Raw genomic sequence first — 22306 nt, 5'->3', positions numbered from 1 at the left:
CCTGGCCCCGTGGCTCAAAGGTCAATGTGTGAGCCTATGGGTCGGCCCATTTTATCAAAAAATTGTGGCCTCACTAACCCGTTGGATACATGAGGCAAACCCTAAATCCAGCAAAATCACACTTACAGTTTTGTTTATAGTCCAGTAAATGACAAGTCACATCCTGTAAAATGACGAGATCAAAAGATTACAGGTTTCAAAGAGCATCAAGCTAAAGACCTCAAGAAATAGTGATTATTAGACAATCCAACAAATCAAAAGATTACAGGTTCAACATATCTGTTGGAGAAAGATTACAGGTTTCAAAGAGCATCAACAGATCAAAAGATTACAGGTTCCACATTCCAACATCTCTTTGCTTCATCATCTGCTGGAGGTTAACATCAATTGCTCCAACAAGCTTCAGTCCTCATTATCTGTATTTACAAGAAAATGTTACAAGAATAACTCTGTACACGCCTGAATAATATATTTATGAACAGAGAAATATTCTTGGTAGCAAGATACAAAAGACCTACCCATTAGATACATATTATTAGACATCAACTTCCATGACCATGATGTTCAACCTAGCAGCATTCAGAATCATGATGTTCAACTTAGCAAGATACTAAAAGATGATTGCAATGCATGGGTTCTTATATGTCAGCTTGGTAGCTGATGACCCACAAGTATAGGGTATCAATCATAGTCCTTTCATAAGTAAGATTGTCGAACCCAACGAGGAGCAGAAGGAAATGACAAGCGATTTTCAGCAAGGTAATTTCTGCAAGCACTGAAATTGTAGGTAACAAATAGTTCCATAGCAAGATAATTTGTAACGAACAAGTAATAGTAACGGTAACAAAAGTGCAGCAAGGTAACCCAATACTTTTGTGGAAAAGGACAGGCCGAAACGGTCTCTTATAATAAGCAAAACGTTCTTGAGGACACATGGGAATTTCTTCTAGTCACTTTCATCGTGTTGGTTTGATTCGTGTTCGCTACTTTGATAACATGGTATGTGGGTGGACCGGTGCTTGGGTGATGTTCTTACTTGAACAAGCCTCCCACTTATGATTAACCCCCTCGCAAGCATCCGCAACTACGAGAAAAGTATCTCTACTCCTAATGGAGGAGTTGGTAGCCTGGTACGGTCTTTTTTCATTCGGTTTTATTTTGTCCCACCTCTCACCACCCCTTCCGCTGGTTTTTTCCCTTTAAAAAACCAAATCCCATTAAGGAGGATCTTGTTTCATGCTTGCTTTGGCAGGTGTTGATTCAATTCAATTACGTAAATAACAGGTAATTAAGAATTCATAAATCGCATCATATATGTAAGATCACCTTCCTAAAAAACAGACATAAGATTTTTCTTGATAGCCTTCCAAACAAAATCAGATATTCCCGCATAACGAATCACTACCCCCGCTCTATGCCATTTATTATTATCTCTACTATTAATTGGCAATCACAAGTTTCCTAATACAACAACAATAACATATCTTTTTTCTTATGCGCGTACGCATCCGCGCGTGCACCATGTAAGACGCCGTGGCTGGGCCTGATGCCGACGCGCTTCTCGAGAATGCCAGGGTGTGGATCATGGTCTCGAGGACGGCCGTGGGTGAAAAGCAGGTCGTCGGGCCGTCACATACAGGCATATGTGAATGTGCTGTCATATTATATTTCTTGTGAGTCATACAGAGGGCCAGACAGGCTAAATTCTCAAATCAAGTGTGATCATTCAAATGTCAAAAGAATCGTTAGGGAAATGCGTCCAACAATACTCGGTAGTTGTCGTCATCGTTCATAGCAGTCATTCATGCGAAAATATTATGGAATTGAGCACATAATCAATTGGGATATCAAACCATTAATGCAATTAATTAGTTAGAGGGTTAATTACGCGTGTAATTAATTAGGCACATTTAAATAGGAAAACACACTGAATCAATTTGAAAATCGAGTCATTAATGCAATTAATTAATTAGGTAGACAATTCATTATGCCTAGAGATAATTAGATGTAATGATTTTTTTCAATTAGGCAGATAATTAATTTATTTGGTTAGCAGTTAATTAGGCATATAGGGTATTAGGTATGTCGTTAATTATTTGTGTACTTATGTGACACCCGAAGACCGGCGCTCCAGATGCCTTCCATGGATTCCGAGATTCGTCGGTGATTTGTTTGGTTCGTTGCATTCATCTTTGCATCATGTTGCATCATGTCATCTTGCATCCCTTTTTAAAACTCAACTAAATAAACCGTATGGATCTTCGATCCATTTAAATTGAGGGAATTCACATGGTGAAATTCTCTTCAAAACATACCAAAGTCTCCCAATATTTTTAGGGAGCTATAACAAAATATTCTATTTACTTCGAAGCCATCGTAACAAACTTGCATTTTAATTCCCTCTTGTTTCTAAAATATATTTTTGCATCCATGATCTTTTTTCCGTATGGCCCATTTCAAGTTGTGGCACTTTGGCAATATGCCAAGTGGCTACTTGTTAATTTTCGTCTCAATTAGAAAATATTTGAGCCGTCAAATATTTTCTCTTCCTCTCTATCATTTTCTTTTCTAAACTATGGGAGATCAGAGAGAGAAGAGAGCCCAACCCTACTGCACCTCCCAGCAGCCCAATTTGGCCCAAGGTCCACTCCCTCCTAACCCTAGCCGATCGAGATCCCACCCCTGGTTCGATCCCCTTCTTCCCTCGACCCCCATCTCCTTCCCGCAGCGCACCGTCTTCTCTCCTGATCCCCTCGCTCCCTCTGCTCTACCCCTGCTCGAAGCTCCGCCGCTGCACCTCGTCGCCGGAATCCCGCTCCTCTGCCTCCCTGCTTCGTCCACGGTGACGGCATGCTGCAGCGCCACCGGCCTCGACCTCCCCCCTCCCGCCTCCTTCATCTCCTGCGCGCCCACGCCTCCGCCCGTTCGCGTCGCCCTGGTTCTCCTCCTGCACCGCGTCGCCGGACGGCTCGCCTCCCGTGGCTGCACCGCCGCACCCACGCCGTGCTGCAGCTTCTCTTCTCACGTGTCGTCGACCCACCGTATCCATCGCGACCTCTCTTTTCTGGCCGCTCATCTTGCCATGTCTGTCGTTGCTAGCTGCTCCGCCCTTCCCCAAGTTCGTTCCCACGCGCGCCTCGCCCCTTGTGCCTCCGCTACCTTGCTGCTGTTGTCATTCCAACCTCCCCGTAACAGGAGCACTGCGGTCTTCCGCACGGCCATGGACGTTTTGAGTCGTTTGCCTCCTGCACAAATCATGGTTTCCACCAAGTTCACCGAAGGCCACCCTGCAACAACAACCAAGTACCCATGGTCGCAAGTACCAACGTTGCGTTCCGTTTCATCTTTGTCAAGGCCAAGAGGACGCCAAGTACCACGATGTTGATGCCCCTCAAGTTCGACTAAATGGAAACACCAAGCACCCCTACGCGCGAAGACGCCAAGACTGTTTCGGGATTCACCAAGTACCGCTACCGATGACTCGAACGCCTTCGAACCGTGTACAACTACCGCCGCCAAGGTTGCGAGTACCTTGAAGGTCGCCGTGTACCACTACTTCCACTACGATCGTCCCAAAAACGCCTACTCCCCTCGACGAACTTGATCCGCTCCGAAAATGCACGCTTAGAAGGTATAACTTCCGGAATGACGCCCATGGACGAATGCATGCGTTGTATGAGATGCCCGTGTATGCACCGTGTCCGAGTTGTTCCTTGTGAGTTCCTCGTTGCCTTGCCGTCGACATGTGGGAACCCGGTATCCGGGATCACCCCACCATCCTTGCATGACATGCTCACGCCCACTTTCTTTTGCACCGACATATTGACGAGTTGTCTGATCATTGGAATGTTGCCGTGGCACCCCCTTTGTTCCGACATAGTGTCCAAATGCTCCATATCTTATAACACGCCAACATCTTCATAAAAATTGCATATAACTTGCATATGTCGTCTGCATCATGATAACAATATTTAAAATGTTTAAAATTGTTGTTTGCATTAAATTGCTTTATGCACATGAGGATTTACCGGAATTGTTGTTTGATGTTTCCGGCCTCATTTAAACTTGCCTAAATAGTTATTTTAATTATGCTTCACCTCTTGCCATGTTTAACAACATTTAATATTGTTGGGTACATAAACGGGAGAGAACTAAATAAATGAATGTGGTGTTTCTCCAGTATGCAACCCGTTGCATATTGAGCCCCACTTAACTTGTAGTATTGTTTGTTGCACTTTGCCATGCCATGCCTCATTAAATGGACATGCATCATACATGATTGTGCATCATGCCATGTTTATGTGATGGTTGTTTACTATGTTGTTTGCTTCTTTCCGGTTGTGCTTCTCCTTGATAGTTCCGGTTATGTTGCGATTGTGAGGACCCGTTCGACTACGTTGGCTCGTCTTCTTCATGGATTCGGTCTTCTTCCTAGCGGGATTTCAGGCAAGATGACCGTTACTCTGGATACCACTATTATCTTTGCTTTGCTAGTTGTCTCGATGCTATCGCTATGTCGCGCTACCTACCACTTGTTTATCAAGCCTCCCAATATTGCCATGATAGTCTCTAACCTTTTCACCCTTCCTAGCAAACCATTGTTTGGCTATGTTACCGCTTTGCTCAGCCCCTCTTATAGCGTTGCTAGTCGCAGGTGCAGTTGCAGGTTGTTCCATGTTGGGACATGGATATCATGGGATATCACAATACCTCTCATTTAATTAATGCATCTATATACTTGGTAAAGGATGGAAGGCTCGGCCTTATGCATGGTGTTTTGTTCCACTCTTGCCGCCCTAGTTTCCGTCATACCAGTGTTATGTTCCTTGATTTTGCGTCCCTAACACGGTGAGGGGTATGGGGCCCTCTTGACAGTTCGCTTTGAATAAAACTCTTCCAGCAAGGCCCAACATTGGTTTTACCATTTTTCCATAATAATACTTGAACTAAATAATTAATTGGCATAGGGCGTCATGAACCCGAGGTTTTTCTACATAGTAGGGGGGCCAGTGCTGATGGTGTTTGTCCCAAACGGGTAGACTGCAGGGCCACCTCGGGGAAACTCGAGGGCTAGTTTTACTCGTAGGATGTTCCATCCGGGCGTGGCCTGAGATGAGATATGCGCGGCTACTATCAGTGTGCCGGCACGCCGGGAGGTCTTGTTGGACTTGTTTTACCATTGTCAAAATGTCTTGTGCACCGGATTCCGAGTCTGATCGGAGGGTCCCGCGATGGAGGATTGTCTCCGTGGATCGTGAGCTTGTCATGGGCTAAGTTGGGATACCCCTACAGGGTTTAAACTTTCGAGAGCCGTGTCCGCGGTTATGTGGCAGATGAGAATTTGTTAATATCCGGTTGTAGAGGACTTGAAGTAAACCCAATTAAAATACACCAACCGCGTGCGTAACCGTGACTGTCTCCTTTCAGGGAAGTTCGAGAGGAGAACACGGCTGGGTTATGTTTGAACATAAGTAGTTCAGGATCACTTAGTGATCATTAGTAGTCTGCGACCGTTGCGTAGTTTCTCATCTTATTATTGTACTCGTAAGTTAGCCACCATACAATGCTTAGTCGCTTGCTGCAACCTCACCACTTATCCCTTCCATACCCATTAAGCTTTGCTAGTCTTGATACCCATGGTAATGGGATTGCTGAGTCCTCGTGGCTCACAGATTACTACAACAACAGTTGCAGGTACAGGTAAAGTGATGCTTTGATGTGAGAGCGATGCCTGCTTGATTTGGAGTTCTTCTGCTTCTTCTTCGATCAAGGGATAGGTTCCGGGTCAGGGTGCCTGGGATTAGCAGGGTGGATGTCGTCCTTCTTTTTTGTTTGATTTCATCCGTGGCCGGATCCTGCTCTTCTGTATGATGATTGCTATGTATTGATGAACTGTTGTATGAATGATGTAACTTGTGGCGAGTGTAAGCCTTTATCTTGTATTCTCATCTATTCAGTACATGGTATGTTGTAATGATATCCACCTTGCTATGCGCTCGAAATGCGGTTGTGCCCCAATCATGAGTTCATCATGTGATTGAGATAGAATCGCATCTTGGGCGCTACAACTTAATTAATTAAACAAGCAATTAATCACGCCGAATCATTTTGTAAGCACTCATGGGCAACGATGATGAACAGGCTCTCAGCGACATGGCCGAGCACCGCTTGCCAATGGACAACGACCACGATGAGCTCGCGACATGGGCGATCTAGCATTCACCATGATGGATGACGACTATGCTCTACAAGATGTACACACGCTGACGGTTGTTGAAAAGTTCACGGGCGAGGACAACATGACATAACATTGGTCATGTGGTTCATGCTATTGTAGAAAAGAGGGGTGTTCCAAGCATAAGAAGGAAAAAGAACTAAAGCCACCAAGTGGTTAACGGTGTTGGAGAAAGAAAGAGTGCTCCAAGAAATAAAATAAAGAAACATAGAAAGAATATTCTAGAAAACAATTAGGAATGAGACCTAAAGTTGGCAAGGAATGAGAAAGAAGAAGATGAGAAGTTGATGATGAACACACTAATGTTGACGTGCTGTTGGTTGGCAACAATTAAATTGGTTGATGAAGAGGCTAGAATTAGAAGATGTAGGTAAGGACGAGAAAGAGAAGAACGACAATCCCTTGTAGCAATGAATGGTACACGGGCTGGTGGAGGTGGAGCATATTGATGACTAGGAATATGTTCACATTTCCACACGCCTCCGATGACAATGTGCATTTGCAAAGTTGAATGGACCTTTGAGAATGATTTCTATAGTTACTTGTTGTTTTGTGTCAATAGTATGTGTTAGGTTGTTCTTCTAAAAAAGTATGTGTTAGGTTAACCCACTCTATTATATTATAAACATGAAAAATTCCATCCCTGTTGCAATGCACGAAGAAGATGAGGTGGACGTCATTTGGTTTTAAAGGAAGTGGCTCCAGCGAGAAATGTCCCGCTACAACGGGAAACCGAGCGGGAAGGGGAGGTTCCGATTGAAAAGGGAAGATGCATCGTGGGATGTGGTTTTTTGTGTTGGACCCTGATGTTGAAGATAACATGGCAGATAGCCTATAGCAACGCATGAGCATTCTACTAGTTAAGATAAAATCTAACCATAGCATTAAACATATGGGTCTAAATCGGTCCCTTACGAAATAGCGCATAAACTAGGGTTTAAGCTTCTGTCACTCTAGCAACCCATCATCTAATAACTACTCCACAATGCATTCCCTTACGTCCAAAGATGGTGAAGTGTTATGTAGTCGATGTTCACATAACACCACTAAGGGAATCATAACATACATACCATCAAAAAATCGAACGAATATCAAATTCACATGATTACTTGCAACATGACTTCTCCCGTGGCCTCAAGAACAAGGATAACTACTCACAAATAATATTCATGCTGAAGATCAGAGGGATATTAAATAGCATAATGGATCTGAACATATGATATTCCACCAAATACACCGACTAGCATCAACTACAAGATGTAATCAACACTACTAGTCACCCATAGGTACCAATCTGAGGTTTTGATACAAAGATTGAACACAAGAGATGAACTAGGGTTTGAGACTGCTACCTCTTGAGCTTGCGTTGGTGTTTCCCTTGAAGAGGAAAGGGTGATGCAGCAAAGTAGAGTAAGTATTTCCCTTAGTTTTTGAGAACCAAGGTATCAATCCAGTAGGAAACAACGCAACAAGCCAGCAAATACCTGCACAAACAAAAACCAACTTGCACCCAACGCGACAAAGGGGTTGTCAATCCCTTCACGGTTATTTGCAAAGTGAGATCTAATATTGATGGATAAACAGTAAAGTAATATTTTTTGGTATTTTTGGTTTATGGAATGGAAAGTAAAAGATTGGAAAGAAAGTAAATAGGAAACTAAAATTGTAGATTAGAAACTTATATGATAGAAAGTAGACCCGGGGGCCATAGGTTTCACTAGAGGCTTCTATCAGATAGAAAATAATACGGTGGGTGAACAAATTACTACCAAGCAATTTATAGAAAAGCGGAAAGTTATGACGATATCTATGACAACGATCATGAATATAGGCATCACGTCCGTGTTAAGTAGACCAAAACGATTCTGCATCTACTACTATTACTCCACACATCGATCGACTCCTGCCTGCATCTAGAGTATTAAGTTCATAAGAACAGAGTAACACATTAAGTAAGATGACATGATGTAGCAGAATTAACTCAAGCAATATGATGAAAACCCCATCTTGTTATCCTCGATGGCAACAATACAATACGTGTCGGTTCCCCTTCTATCACTAGGATCGAGCACCGCAAGATTGAACCCAAAGCTAAGCACTTCTACCATTGCAAGAAAAACCAATCCAGTTGGCCAAACCAAATTGATAGTTCGAAGAGACTTGCAAAGATACCAAATCATGCATATAAGACTTGCAAAGATATCAAATCATGCATATAATAATTCAGAGGAGATTCAAATATATTCATAGATAAGTTGATCATAAATCCACAATTCATCGAATCTCGGCAAACACACTGCAAAAGAGTATTACATCGAATAGATCTCCAAGAACATCAAGGAGAACATGGTATTGAGAATCAAAGAGAGAGAAGAAGCTATCTAGCTACTAGCTATGGACCCATAGGTATATGGTAAGCTACTCACGCTTCATCGAAGAGGCAATGGTGTTGATGTAGAAGCCCTCCGTGATCGAATCACCCTCCGACAGGATGCCGGAAAAGGCCCCTAGATGGGATCTCACGGGTACAGAAGGTTGCAGTGGTGGAAAAGTGGTTTCGTGGCTCCCGTGGAAGTTTTTGGGATATTTGAGAATATATAGGAGGAAGATTTAGGTCAGGGGGTCACCGAGCGGCCCACAAGGTCGAGGGGCGTGCCCTACCCCCTGGGCGCGCCCTCCACCCTTGTGGCCGCCTCGTGGCTCTTCTGACTTGCACTCTAAGTCTCCTGGGTGTATTCTGGTCCAAGAAAAATCATCGCGAAAGTTTCATTCCATTTGGAGTCCGTTTGATATTCCTTTTCTGCGAACCTTTAAAACAAGGAAAAAACAAAAACTAGCACTGGGCTCTAGGTTAATAGGCTAGTCCCAAAAATCATATAAAATAGCATATTAATGCATATAAAATATCCAAAACATATAATATAATAGCATGGAACAATAAAAAATTATAGATACGTTGGAGACGTATTAGAGACGAGATGGTGCTGTTGAAGATGTTGATGAAGATTGGCGGGTTGTTGGTGATGATGATTGGTTCGATTCACCCTCATAGTGCCCTTTAGTTGGTGCTTTATAAGAGAAGATGGAGACTCAAATAAAATAAAATTTGCATAAAGTGAAAGAAAGGCCCTTCACAGAGGGAAGTAGGGATTTGTAGAGGTGTTAGAGCTCAAAGCAAAAAAGATAAAGATAAAAACATTTTGGGTGGCAAGCTTTTCCTATCAACTAAAATGATCGAGTAGTTCCCAATACTTTCCATGCTAGATATATCATAGGCAGTTCCCAAATAGAAAATAAAGTTTATTCCTTTTTCCATCATACTTTCATATTCCACGGCTAACCGAATCCACGGGTGCCGTCCATACCAACACTTCCCAAGGAATTTATTATTTGACAACATAAAGTAAATTCAGTTTTCATTTCGGGACTGGGCATCCCTAATACCTTTGCCATACTCTCGTGCAATGACAAGTGAATAAACACTCATCTTGAGAATAACACATCTAGCATGGAAACATATAAGCCACCCCCTACTGTTTCATGAGTGGTATGAGCACACAAAAGAGAAATTTATTTTGCAAATTAGAGATGTCACATACAAATTTGCTTAGAACGACAAAAGAATACCGCATATAGGTAGAGTAACACCCCGGATATAACTTTCCCAATTTGTACTCCAACTCTTGCCGTTTCCGGCGTTAAGTTATTTTATTTTTCTCGGGTTCGGGTCTTTGTCTCTGTGTGTTGTTGTCGTTGTCATGCATCTCATATCATGTCATCATGTGCATTGCATTTGCATACGTGTTCGTCTCATGCATTCGAGCTTTTTCCCCGTTGTCCGTTTTGCATTCCGGCGCTTCGTTCTCCTCCGGTGGTCATTTCTACCTTTCTTTCGTGAGTGGGGATTAAACATTTCCGGATTGGACCGGGACTTGCCAAGCAGCCTTGGTTTACTACCGGTAGGCCGCCTGTCAAGTTTCATATCATTTGGACTTCGTTTGATACTCCAACGGTTAACCGAGGGACTGAAAAGGCCTCGTGTGTGTTGCAGCCCAACACCCCTCCAATTTGGCCCAAAACCCACCTAAGTCCTCTCCATCATCTAGATCGTTCGATCACGATCACGTGGCCGCAAACCGCACCTCATTTGGACTCTCCTAGCTCCCTCTATGCCTATTTAAAGACCCCTCCCGAAAATCCGGACCTCTCCCTCTCCGAAACCCTAATTTTCCACCGCGCACCGCCGGACATTGTCCGCCCGGGGCGGACACACCGCCGCCAGCCAACCGCATCCTGCCATGTCATCGCCCGCCGCCGCCATTCCCACCGCGGCCCGGGGAGCCCGCATCCGGCCCCCGCGGCCCGGTGAGCGCCGCCGCCGCCCGGGTCTTGTCTCCCGCGCCGCGCCACCACCTTCCTCGCCTTCGGCGCTCCGGCCGCCGAGCCGCCATCGCCGCCCCACCGCAGCTCCTGCCGGCCCCGCCGCCTCTGGCCGCCGCACCGGCCTCGACCGCGCCGCCCGCCGTGCGCCGCCGCCCGCCGCCGCCCGGCCCGGATCCGGCGAAGATCTGGCCGGCCCCTTGCTCCCCCGGCCACTCCGGCGAGCTCCAGCCCCGCCGGTGAACAGTGCGCGCCGCCGCCTCGATCTGCGTGCCGGGTCAAACCCTAGATCCAGAGGTGTTTTTATTCTTCTAAGTCCCGAAATTTTCAGTTCAAGTGCTCATGTTCGTAGCTCCGTAACTTTGCATCCGTAGCTCCGATTCATGCATATAGCATATCAAAATGTTCATCTCAGAGAGTACATCATTTCATTCCATTGCATCATTTTCATTTGAGTTCATCTTGATGCCCGAAATACTGTTAGAAGAGGGCTACTTGAGATATTTGTCAGATCTGCTACTCCGTTTAGCTTTTTGTCATTTTTGCCATGATTATTGTGTGCATGATATGCCCATGAGTTCTACATATGTTTTGTTAAGGGTTTTGTCATCTTTCCAGAGGTGCAACCCATGAATTTTTGTGATGTGTGTGGTGACTAGTGCAAGCTTGCAAAGTGGTGCACTTGTTAATTCTGTTTTCAGGGACTTAGTAATTTCACCAAGTCCTGGAGCTGTTTATCTCATGATGCCATATGTTCATGTTGTTTCCTAGTGATCCGTACCTCTTTTGAGGATGATCAGTAAGGTTGTTTTGTTAATATTGTAGTGCTCTATCCATCCATGTCTTTGTTTGAAATTATGGAGCACCCTAGCTTGAGTTAATCGAGCTCTACTTTTGCTACTTCGTGAATCTGGACAGATTGTCAACTTGGTTGCAATTTTGCCGATGATGTTGTAGTTGATCCGTGCATGCTATGCTATTGTTCTTGCCATGTCTAGCTTGCATTTTGTGCCTTCTTGATGGGTGTATGCTTGTCTTGCCATGACTTGCACCGTAGTGAGTGCATCGAGCTCGTAAACATGCCTACTTGAGATATGTTTCCGCATGTGCCAGTTTTCACTAAGTATGAAAACCGATTATGTTTTTGCTATGTTCACATGCTTGCAATTGTATTTTCAGATCCCTTTTGGCTCATGGTCACTAAGGGACTTTTGTTAATCTCTTTGAGTAGCTCCATGCCATGCTTTACTTTGCCATGATCAGGCCCTGTAGCATGTAGTTTTGTTGCTCCGAAGAGGGCTACCTGATCTGAAATTCCAGACAAGTGTTAATTTCACTAAGTCTGAGATCTGTTTGCCATATGCATTTTTGCCATGCTTGTTTGAACCTGTTAATGGATGAATTGGCCGTAGCTCAGTGCTAGATTTTTGTTAAGCATCTTGAATGCATCCATGCCATGTATTTTGTTGTCTTGCTTGGGTGCCGTAGCATGTTCATCTCATTGCATTTAGATGCCTACTTGCTGTAAATCGCAGACCGGTGTCATTTTTGAATTGCTTGCCATTTCCAAACCGTAACTCCGATTCCGGCGTTCTTTATATCGTTTTCAAGCGATTTCATCTCATATTTCCAGTGGCACACTTGGATTTCCAAGTTGAGTCCAGGTTCATGCATTTCCTATCATATCTTGCATTTTGTATCCCGCATCGCATCCCGCATAGCATATCATCTTTGCATCGTGTTGTTTGAGTTTGCACGTGGTTGATTACATCCTTGTTGCTTGTTTGTCTTGTTTGGGTAGAGCCGGGAGACGAGTTTGCTAACGAGGAGCCCGTTGAGTTTGCTTTTGAGGATCCAGTCAGCTCTGACAACTGTGCAGGCAAGATGATCATACCCTCGAAATCACTACTATCTTTGCTATGCTAGTTTGCTCGCTCTTTTGCTATGCCATTGCTACGATGCCTACCACTTGCTTTCAAGACTCCCAAATTGCCATGTCAAACCTCTAACCCACCATTGTCCTAGCAAACCGTTGATTGGCTATGTTACCGCTTTGCTCAGCCCCTCTTATAGCTTTGCTAGTTGCAGGTGAAGATTGAAGGCCGTTCCTTTTTGGAACATTTATTTACTTGTTGGGATATCATTATATTATCTTGTTATCTTAATGCATCTATATACTTGGTAAAGGGTGGAAGGCTCGGCCTCTCGCCTAGTGTTTTGTTCCACTCTTGCCGCCCTAGTTTTTCCGTCATATCGGTGTTATGTTCCCAGATTTTTGCGTTCCTTACGCGGTTGGGTTATAATGGGAACCCCTTGATATTTCGCCTCGATTAAAGCTTTTCCAGCAATGCCCAACCTTGGTTTTACCATTTGCCACCTAGCCTCTTTTCCCCTGGGTTTCCGGAGCCCGAGGGTCATCTTATTTTAACCCCCCCGGGCCAGTGCTCCTCTGAGTGTTGGTCCGACCGAGTAGACTGCGGGGCCACCTCGGGGCAACTTGATGGTTGGTTTTACTCGTAGGATGTCTCATCTGAGTGTGCCCTGAGAACGAGATATGTGCAGCTCCTATCGGGATTTGTCGGCACATTTGGGCGGTGTTGCTGGTCTTGTTTTAACCTATCGAAGTGTCTTGAGTAACCGAGATACCGAGTCTGATCGGAACGTCTTGGGAGGAGGTCTATTCCTTCGTTGACCGTGAGAGCTTGTCATGGGCTAAGTTGGGACTCCCCTGCAGGGATTTGAACTTTCGAAAGCCGTGCCCGCGGTTATGGGCAGATGGGAATTTGTTAATGTCCGGTTGTAGATAACTTGAACCTTAACTTAATTAAAATGAATCAACCGAGTGCGTTACCGTGATGGCCTCTTCTCGGCGGAGTCCGGGAAGCGGACATGGTGTTGGGGTAATGTTTGTGCAGGTTGCTCTCTAGTTTCTCGCTCGCGCTTTGCCTCCTCTTCTCGCTCTCTTCTGCGAATAAGTTAGCCACCATACTTGCTAGTCGCTTGCTGCAGCTCCACTCATATTTTACCTTGCCTTACCTATAAGCTTAAATACTCTTGATCGCGAGGGTGCGAGATTGCTGAGTCCCTGTGGCTCACAGATTACTATTACACCAGATGCAGGGCCTGATGATTCCGCTCCAGGAGACGCGTATGAGCTCAAGTGGGAGTTCAATGAGGACTCACAACGTTACTATGTTTCCTTTCCCGATGATCAGTAGTGGTGCCCAGTTGGGGGTGAACGGGACCGTTGTCGCATATTGGGTTCTCTTTTATTTTGGCGCCGTAGTCGGGCCATGAGTGTTTGGATGATGTAATGTTATTTATGTACTTGATTGACGTGGCGAGTGTAAGCCAACTATGTTATCTCCCCTTTCATTATTATATTACATGGGATGTTGTGAAGATTGCCTAACTTGCGACATATGCCTTCAATGCGATTATGCCTCTAAGTCGTGCCTCGACACGTGGGAGATATAGTCGCATCGAGGGTGTTACAGTTAGGTATAGTGGACTCATGTGGCAAAACTGGGTTTAAGGATTTTGGATGCACAAGTAGTGATCATACTTAGTGCAAGTGAAGGCTAGCAAAAGATTGAGAAGCATCCAACCAAGAAACGAAAAATATCATAGGCGAGCATTAAGCATAACTAACACCGAATAATGCACCACAAGTAGGATATAATTTCATTGCATAATTATTGACTTTCGTGCTTGCATAGGGAATCGCAAACTTTAACATCAATATTCTTACTAAAGCATAATTACTCATCAACATGACTCACATATTATATCATCATATCGCAAAACTATTACAAGGAATCAAGTTTATTTTGTCCAATGATCTTCATGAAAGTTTTTATTATATCCCTCTTGAATATCTATCACTTTGGGACTAGTTTCATATGTTGCTTTTAATAGCTCAAACAAATCTAAGTGAAGAACATGAGCATAAAAATTTCTTCTCTCAAAATAATATAAGTAAATCATGAGAGAATTTCTTCAAAAGTTACTAACTCTCAAATAAATCTAAGTGAAGCACGAGAGCATTTCTTCAAAAATAATAAAGCACACTGTGCTCAAAAAGATGTAAGTGAAGCACTAGAGCAATTCCATAGGTCAAAAAGATTTAAGTGAAGCACATAGAGCAATTCTAACAAATCATATTATAATTTTAGCTCTCGCTAATAGGTGTGTTCAACAAGGATACTTGACTTAAACTAAAAATCAAAACAAGCAAAGACTCATATAATACAAGACTCTCCATGCAAAACTCATGATATGTGACGAATAAAAATATAGTTCCAAGTAAAGTACCGATGGTCGTTAGAAGAAAGAGGGGATGCCACTCGGGGGCATCCCCAAGTTAGTTGCTTGCTTCTATTTTAGATAATGGCTTGGGATTCCATGGGGCATCCCCAAGCTTAGGCTCTTACTCCTTATTCCTTCATCCATCGTGATCTCACCCAAAACTTGAAAACTTCAATCACACAGAACTCAACAAAACCTTCGTGAGATCCGTTAGTATAACAAAGCAAATCACTACTCTAAGTACTGTTGCAAACCCATTAATGTTTTATTTTTGCATTATATCTACTACATTCCAACTTTACCATGGCTTATACCCTGCAATAAAAACCATAGATTCATTAAAATAAGCAAACAACGCAAAGAAAACAGAATCTGTCAAAAACAGAATTGTCTGTAGCAATCTGAAAACTTCAAATACTTCTGTAATATCAAACATTCTGAAAAAATTAGGACATCCTGGGAAATTTGTATCCAAAAATCAGGATTTTATTGCACTTCTATGATTAGTTAAAATTGTTTTACTGGGCGCAAAAGTTTCTGTTTTTCAACAAGATCAAATCAACTATCACCCAACATGATCCCAAAGGCTTTGCTTGGCACAAACACTAATTGAAACATAAAAAACACAATCATAACAGTATCATAATTTTGCAAACACTCAAGAATAGAAAGAAAAGAAAAAAAATAAAATTTATTCATTAGGTTACCTCCCAACAAGCGTTATCATTTTATGCCCCTATCTAGGCATTGAGATTTCTATGATGCTCACATGAAAGAAATTGAAAAATGAAGAGAGCACCATGTAGCATGTGAAAAACAAGTTTAAGCCTAACATACTTCCTATGCATAGGCATTTTATAGGCAAACAAATTATCAAAACAAGCAAAGACTAGCATATGGAAGGAAGAAGAATAAAACATAGACGATCTCAACATAACGAGAGGTAATTTTCCCCTCTCATAATAATTACATGTAGGATCATAATCAAATTAAACAACATAACTATCACATAAAATATTCTCTTCATGATCCACATGCATGCAAAGTTGACACTCTTCCAAAATAGTGGGATTATCATCAAATAAAGTCATGAGCTCTCCAAACCCACTTTCATAAAAAAATTTAATAAGATTGAACACTCTCCAAATATGTGGGATTATTTTTACCTAAAGTTGAGGCTCTTCCAAACCCATTTTCAATATTATTGCAAACATTATTATAAATAACATATTCATCATGAGGCTTAAATAAATTTTCAAGATCACAAGAAGCATCACCCCAATCATGATCATTACAATGAGTAGTGGACATAACAAGATCAACATCCCCAAGCTTGGGGTTTTGCATATCATTAACACAATTGGCATTAATAGAATTTCTAGTAAAATAATTGGAATCATGCTTTTTATTCAAGGAGCTATCATGAATCACTTCATAAATTTCTTCATCATAATTTTCAGATTCACGAATGTCAAGCAAAACTTCATAAAGATAATCTAGTGCACTCAACTCACTAGCAATTGGTTCATCATGATTGGATCTTTTAAAAAGATTAGGAAGTGGATGGGGATCCGTATCAATAGATTTTTAGCAAGGTAAGATGCAAGCATATAGAAGGCACATGGCAACACAAGCTAACAAAAGATCTGACGAGAAAAAGGCGAACGAAAAAAGGGCGAATAAAACGGCAAATTGTTGTGAAGCGGGGGAGATGAAAATGAGAGGCAAATGGCAAATAATGTAAATTGCAAGGAGATGAGATTTGTGATTAGGAACCTGATAGATGTTGATGATGTCTTCCCGGCAATGGCGCTAGAAATTCCTTTTGATGCGGCTTGAACTACGTCGGTATTTCCCCAAAGAGGAAGGGATGATGCAACACAGCTACGATAGCATTTCCCTCAGTGATGAGACCAAGGTTATCGAACCAGTAGGAGATAACCACGCAACACTACGTGAATGACACCTACACACAAAGAACAAATACTTGCAACCTGATGTAAAAGAGGGGTTGTCAATCCCTCCCGGGTAAAAGATAGGTAAAATTTGTAGTAGATTGGATAAATAGATCTCGCAGGAACGCGAGATAATATAAATAATAATAAATTGCAGCAAGGTATTTTTGGGTTTTTGGATTCATATATCTGAAAATAAAAGAAAATAAAAATAGATCTCGAAGGAAAATATAATAAAGAAGAGACCCGGGGCCCGTAGATTTCACTTCTCGAGAAAAATAGCATACAATGGGTAAACAAATTACTGTTGGGCAATTGATAGAACTTCAAATAATCATGACGATATCCAGGCAATGATATTTACATAGGCATCATTTTCAAGATTAGTAGACCGACTCCTGCCTGCATTTACTACTATTACTCCACACATAGACCGCTATCCAGCATGCATCTAGTGTATTAAGTTCATGGAGAAACGGGGTAATGCAATAAGAATGATGACATGATGTAGACAAGATCTACTCATATAGGAATAGACCCCATCTTGTTATCCTTAATAGCAATGATACATACGTGTCGTTTTCCCTTCTGTCACTGGGATCGAGCACCGTAAGATCGAACCCATCACAAAGCACCTCTTCCCATGGCAAGAAGAATCGATCTAGTCAGCCTAACTAAACCAAAGATTCGAAGAATAAATACGAGTCTATAAGTAATCATGCATATAAGAGATCAAAAGACTCAAATAACTTTCATGGATAAAAACATAGATCTGATTATAAACTCAAAGTTCATCGGATCCCAATAAATACACCGCAAAAAGAGTTACATCAAATAGATCTGCAAGAGACCATTGTATTGAGAATCAAAATAGAGAGAGGAAGCCATCTAGCTACTAACTACGGATCCGCAGGTATACAATGAACTACTCACGCATCATCGAAGAGGCACCAATGAGGATGATGAACCCCTCCGTGATGGTGTCTAGATTGGATCTGTGGTTTCTGGAACTTGCGATGGCTAGAATTGTTTTTCATCGACTCCAGTAATGTTTCTGGAATATTGGGGTATTTATAGAGCAAAGAGGCGGTGCGGGAGGTGATACGTCTCCAATGTATCTATAATCTCTGAAGTATTCATGCCATGTTTATAATAATTTTATATGTTTTTGGTATGATTTGCATGGAACTAACCCAGACTGACGCTGTTTTCAGCAGAACTACCTGGTGTTGTTTTTAGTGCAGAAACGAATGTTGTCCAAATGAGCTGAAACTTTTTGACAATATTTTTGGAACAAAAGATTCCCCCGAAGCTTCATGGAAGGACCAGAAGGTGAAGGAGTAGGGCACAAGACACCGGGGAGCGCCCCGGTGGGTTGTGCTCACCTCGAGGCCCATCTTTGCGTGAAACTGACGCAAAAGATCATATAAATAGAGAAACCATCAGAAGTAACCCTAGATCAGAAGTTCCGCCACCGCAAGCCTTTATAGCCATGAAAACCCAATCTAGTATAGCGACCCGACCTCAAACGGTCAAGTCTCTGTGCTTCAGTGTCATCCCTGGATCGGTAATGCTAACACACACAGTACTCGAAGGATTTATAACAGAGTAGAAATCACACATTTATTACATCGAATGTCTCAAAAGAGAACTTATTATAATAATATGGCTTAAGGCCATCTAATACGATAACAGTGGAAGGCTTGGAAGATAAAGTGAGTCCATCAACTCCAATGGCATAGCTGAGCTGCACCGCAACGACCTAACGAACGTTACTCCTCATCTGAAAAGTCTGCAACATAATATGTTGCAGCCCGAAAATGGGCAGCACATGGAATATGCTGGCAATATAACACAGTAGAGCAAGAACAGAATAATGCTATCACTACACGCATATTTGGCTGGTGGAAAGCTCTATGATTATAGTTTTTGCGAAAATCCAATTTTCCCTACAACAAAGGAATAGATTTTAATTTAACTATCATGGTGGTTGAAACATTATTGAGAAGGTTCCTCCAAATCAATCCCAATTAAAGTAATTAACAACCCAACAATATTAATTAAGAGTGATGAGATACTTAAGATACTCCAAGTACTAGATACTCAAGATTGTCCATAATTAACCGGGGACACGACTAACCATGATTAGATTGTACACTCTGCAGAGGTTTGTGCACTTTTCCCCACAAGACACGATCGCCTCCGTTAGATTTCTCGCACTTCATGATGTTTGAGAAACGGATGACCGAGACATAGTCTTTCAGAAACATTAACTCTCTACTCCGGGCGGACCATACCAAACCTACAACCCTCTACCTGCTGATCCACCTCTTCAAGAGCTTCACGTAACTTACTCAACTATGCTAGAGCCCATAATAGCTTGTGGCTGCACACGGAAGTTTCTAGCATGAATAATCTCAGTTCCCTTTGAGCCTGAGTGGCGGTCCATAGGAAAATCACACGAAACCCCGGGATTTCCAAAAATACAGGTAACACTGGGTACTCCAGGTGCCTCAATCCACCCAGATGTGTATTTAAGTTGCCACCTTAAGCTGAACCATTAATTAACAACCTCACATCTGTCATGGATTTCACTCAACCCAAACCACGTCTATGAGCATAGCATAGCAATATAAGCAACGCGTAGAAGTAACTCCCAAGGGTTTGATATAACAGGGCAATAGGTTCTACCTCAACAACTACTTCCCAACCCACAAGTTAATGACATCCTATTCATGCAATGTTTGAGGATTGATTCTAATGCATAAAAACTGGGTATGGAAAGAGTATGATCAATGTGTTACTTGCCTTGCTGACGATCCGCGAAACCTAGGAACTCGTAGTAGCACGCTTCGCACTTTGGGAATTCTATCACAAACAAACAATAACATACATAAGCAACAAGCAGAGATGCACGGCAAAACTCAAATAAGAGAGATTGACCAGAAAGTTCAACTTAAGAACTCCGGTTTGCAAAAAGAATCAAATCAAACGGAGCAACGAAACTCAAACGGCGAAAGAAACCAGATCCGTTTACTAATCTGAACTAAAGTCAAATTTTACAGTACCAAAATCTTGTTTAAGTTGATTAAACAGAAAGAGGGTCTCGAGACGAAGATCTAGGCGCTTGAATCGCCTGATTCTGATAAACGAGCGAAAAGATAAACTAAAACGAAAATCGGATCAGAAATCGCGATCGAGAATAATTGCGGAAAAATCCGATAAAAAGAAAGCTGACGAACAGACTACCGAACAAGCGTTCGTTATCTGTAACTAACGGGCGAAAACCGTTCGTTAAAACGAACGTACGCATGAATGCCCGCTAAGTAGCAGAACCGGGAAAAACCGGCGAACCGATCTAAAAAGACGAACTAGGGTTTAAAAAAACCGAATCGATTTTCAAAAAAAAAAACCGGCGGCGGCGGATCGGCGCGTTACCTCTCCGGCGAGGCAGCTCCGGCGAGGCGGGGCTTGGGCGGCGGGCTTGTGGGGCGGTGGGACGGCTCGGGCTGCGGCGGCGGGGCTGGCGAGGGCTGCGGCGGTGGCGACTTGGGGCTCCAGGGGGGCCCCGGGGTGGGTTTTTAAAGGGGGTGGGGGGCGAGGCGGCGCCTCCGACTTGGGGAGGGGGTCGCGGCGGCGGCTCGAACTCTTCCGAGTCCGGCGGCGGCACGGGACGGGGAATGCGGTGGCGCGGGGTTGGGCCGACCTGGCTCGGCTGGGCTTCGGCCCGGTCGGGCGCTGGAAGTTTTTTTAAAATAATTCCACCGAACAGAAAATAAACCCTAGAAAATAAAATAAAAATCTAAAAATGCCAAAATAAATTTTCACCGTCTAAATAAAATATTTAGAACGAGATGAACATTTTCTTGGCCCTAAAATGCAATTTTGAAAACGTGCAATTTTTCTAATGCAAATAAAATCCAAGTAAAATCAAATAAATGATTTTAATATTTTTCCTCCAATATTTCAATTATTTTGGAGATGTCATGTTATCTACTCTCATATATTTTAATATGAAATATTTTTCGGAGAGAAAAATAATTAAAATCGAAAATCCTCGTTTCATTATTTGATAAAAATCAAATATGAAAACCGGGAAATCCCCAACTCTCTCCGAGGGTCCTTGAGTTTCTTAGGATCTCGAGGATTGCGGAATGAAAATGCAATAAAATATGATATGCATGAATGACCTATGTATAACATTCCAAATTGAAAATTTGGGATGTTACGAACCTACCCCCCTTAAGATGAATCTCGCCCTCGAGATTCGGGTTGGCTAGGAAATAGGTGTGGGTGGTCTTTGCGAAGATCATCCTCTCGTTCTCAGGTGGCTTCATCCTCGGTATGGTGGCTCCACTGAACTTTGCAAAACTTGATAACCTTGCCGCGGGTGACTCGGCTAGCAAACTCAAGAATCTTAACTGGCTTTTCCTCATAAGTCAAATCACTGTCCAACTGAATCGCCTCCAAGGGTACTATATCTCTTAACGGTATATCGGCCATATCATCATGACACTTCTTCAACTGCGAAACATGGAACACATCATGAACTCCTGACAGTCCTTCAGGTAACTCCAACTTGTAGGCAACTTCTCCCATACGTTCCAAAATATGATACGGTCCTACAAATCTCGGGGCTAACTTTCCCTTAACTCCAAAACGTTTCACTCCTCGTAAGGGTGATACTCGCAGATATGCTCTATCTCCAATTTCATAGGTTACCTCCTTGCGTTTCGAGTCTGCATAACTCTTCTGCCTGGACTGAGCTATCTTCAGTCTATCACGAATCAGCTTAACCTTATCTTCAGACTCCTTGATCAGGTCTGGTCCAAACAACTGTCGGTCTCCTACTTCATCCCACATCAACGGCGTTCTGCACCTTCGTCCATACAAGGCTTCGAATGGTGCCATCTTCAAACTGGCTTGGTAGCTATTGTTGTATGAGAACTCTGCGTAAGGCAAATTGTCATCCCAACTAGATCCATAATCTAGCGCACAGGCTCTCAACATGTCCTCCAGAATCTGGTTGACTCTCTGGGTCTGTCCATCCGTCTGTGGGTGAAACGTTGTACTGAACTCCAATCTCATTCCCAAAGTCTGGTGTAGCTGATGCCAAAACTTTGAGGTAAACTATGTTCCTCTATCTGATACGATGGTCCTCGGAACTCCATGCAGACATACGATCCTGGACATATATATCTTAGCCAACTTCGCACTTGTATAAGTGGTTTTCACTAGAATAAAGTGAGCCACTCTGGTCAAGCGATAAACTACTACCCATATAGAATCATATCCTGATTTGGTCCTGGGCAATCCGGTGATAAAATCCATGCCAAGTTTATCCCACTTCCACTCGGGTATAGGCATAGGCTGTAACAATCCTGCTGGCTTTTGATTCTCTACCTTCACTGTCTGACATACATCACAT

The sequence above is a fragment of the Triticum urartu genome, chromosome 2A, assembly GCF_056163025.1.
Source record: "Triticum urartu cultivar PI428250 chromosome 2A, HENAU_Tu73, whole genome shotgun sequence".
NCBI classification, from domain to species: Eukaryota; Viridiplantae; Streptophyta; class Magnoliopsida; order Poales; family Poaceae; genus Triticum; species Triticum urartu.
This window is presented reverse-complemented; position numbering follows the sequence as displayed.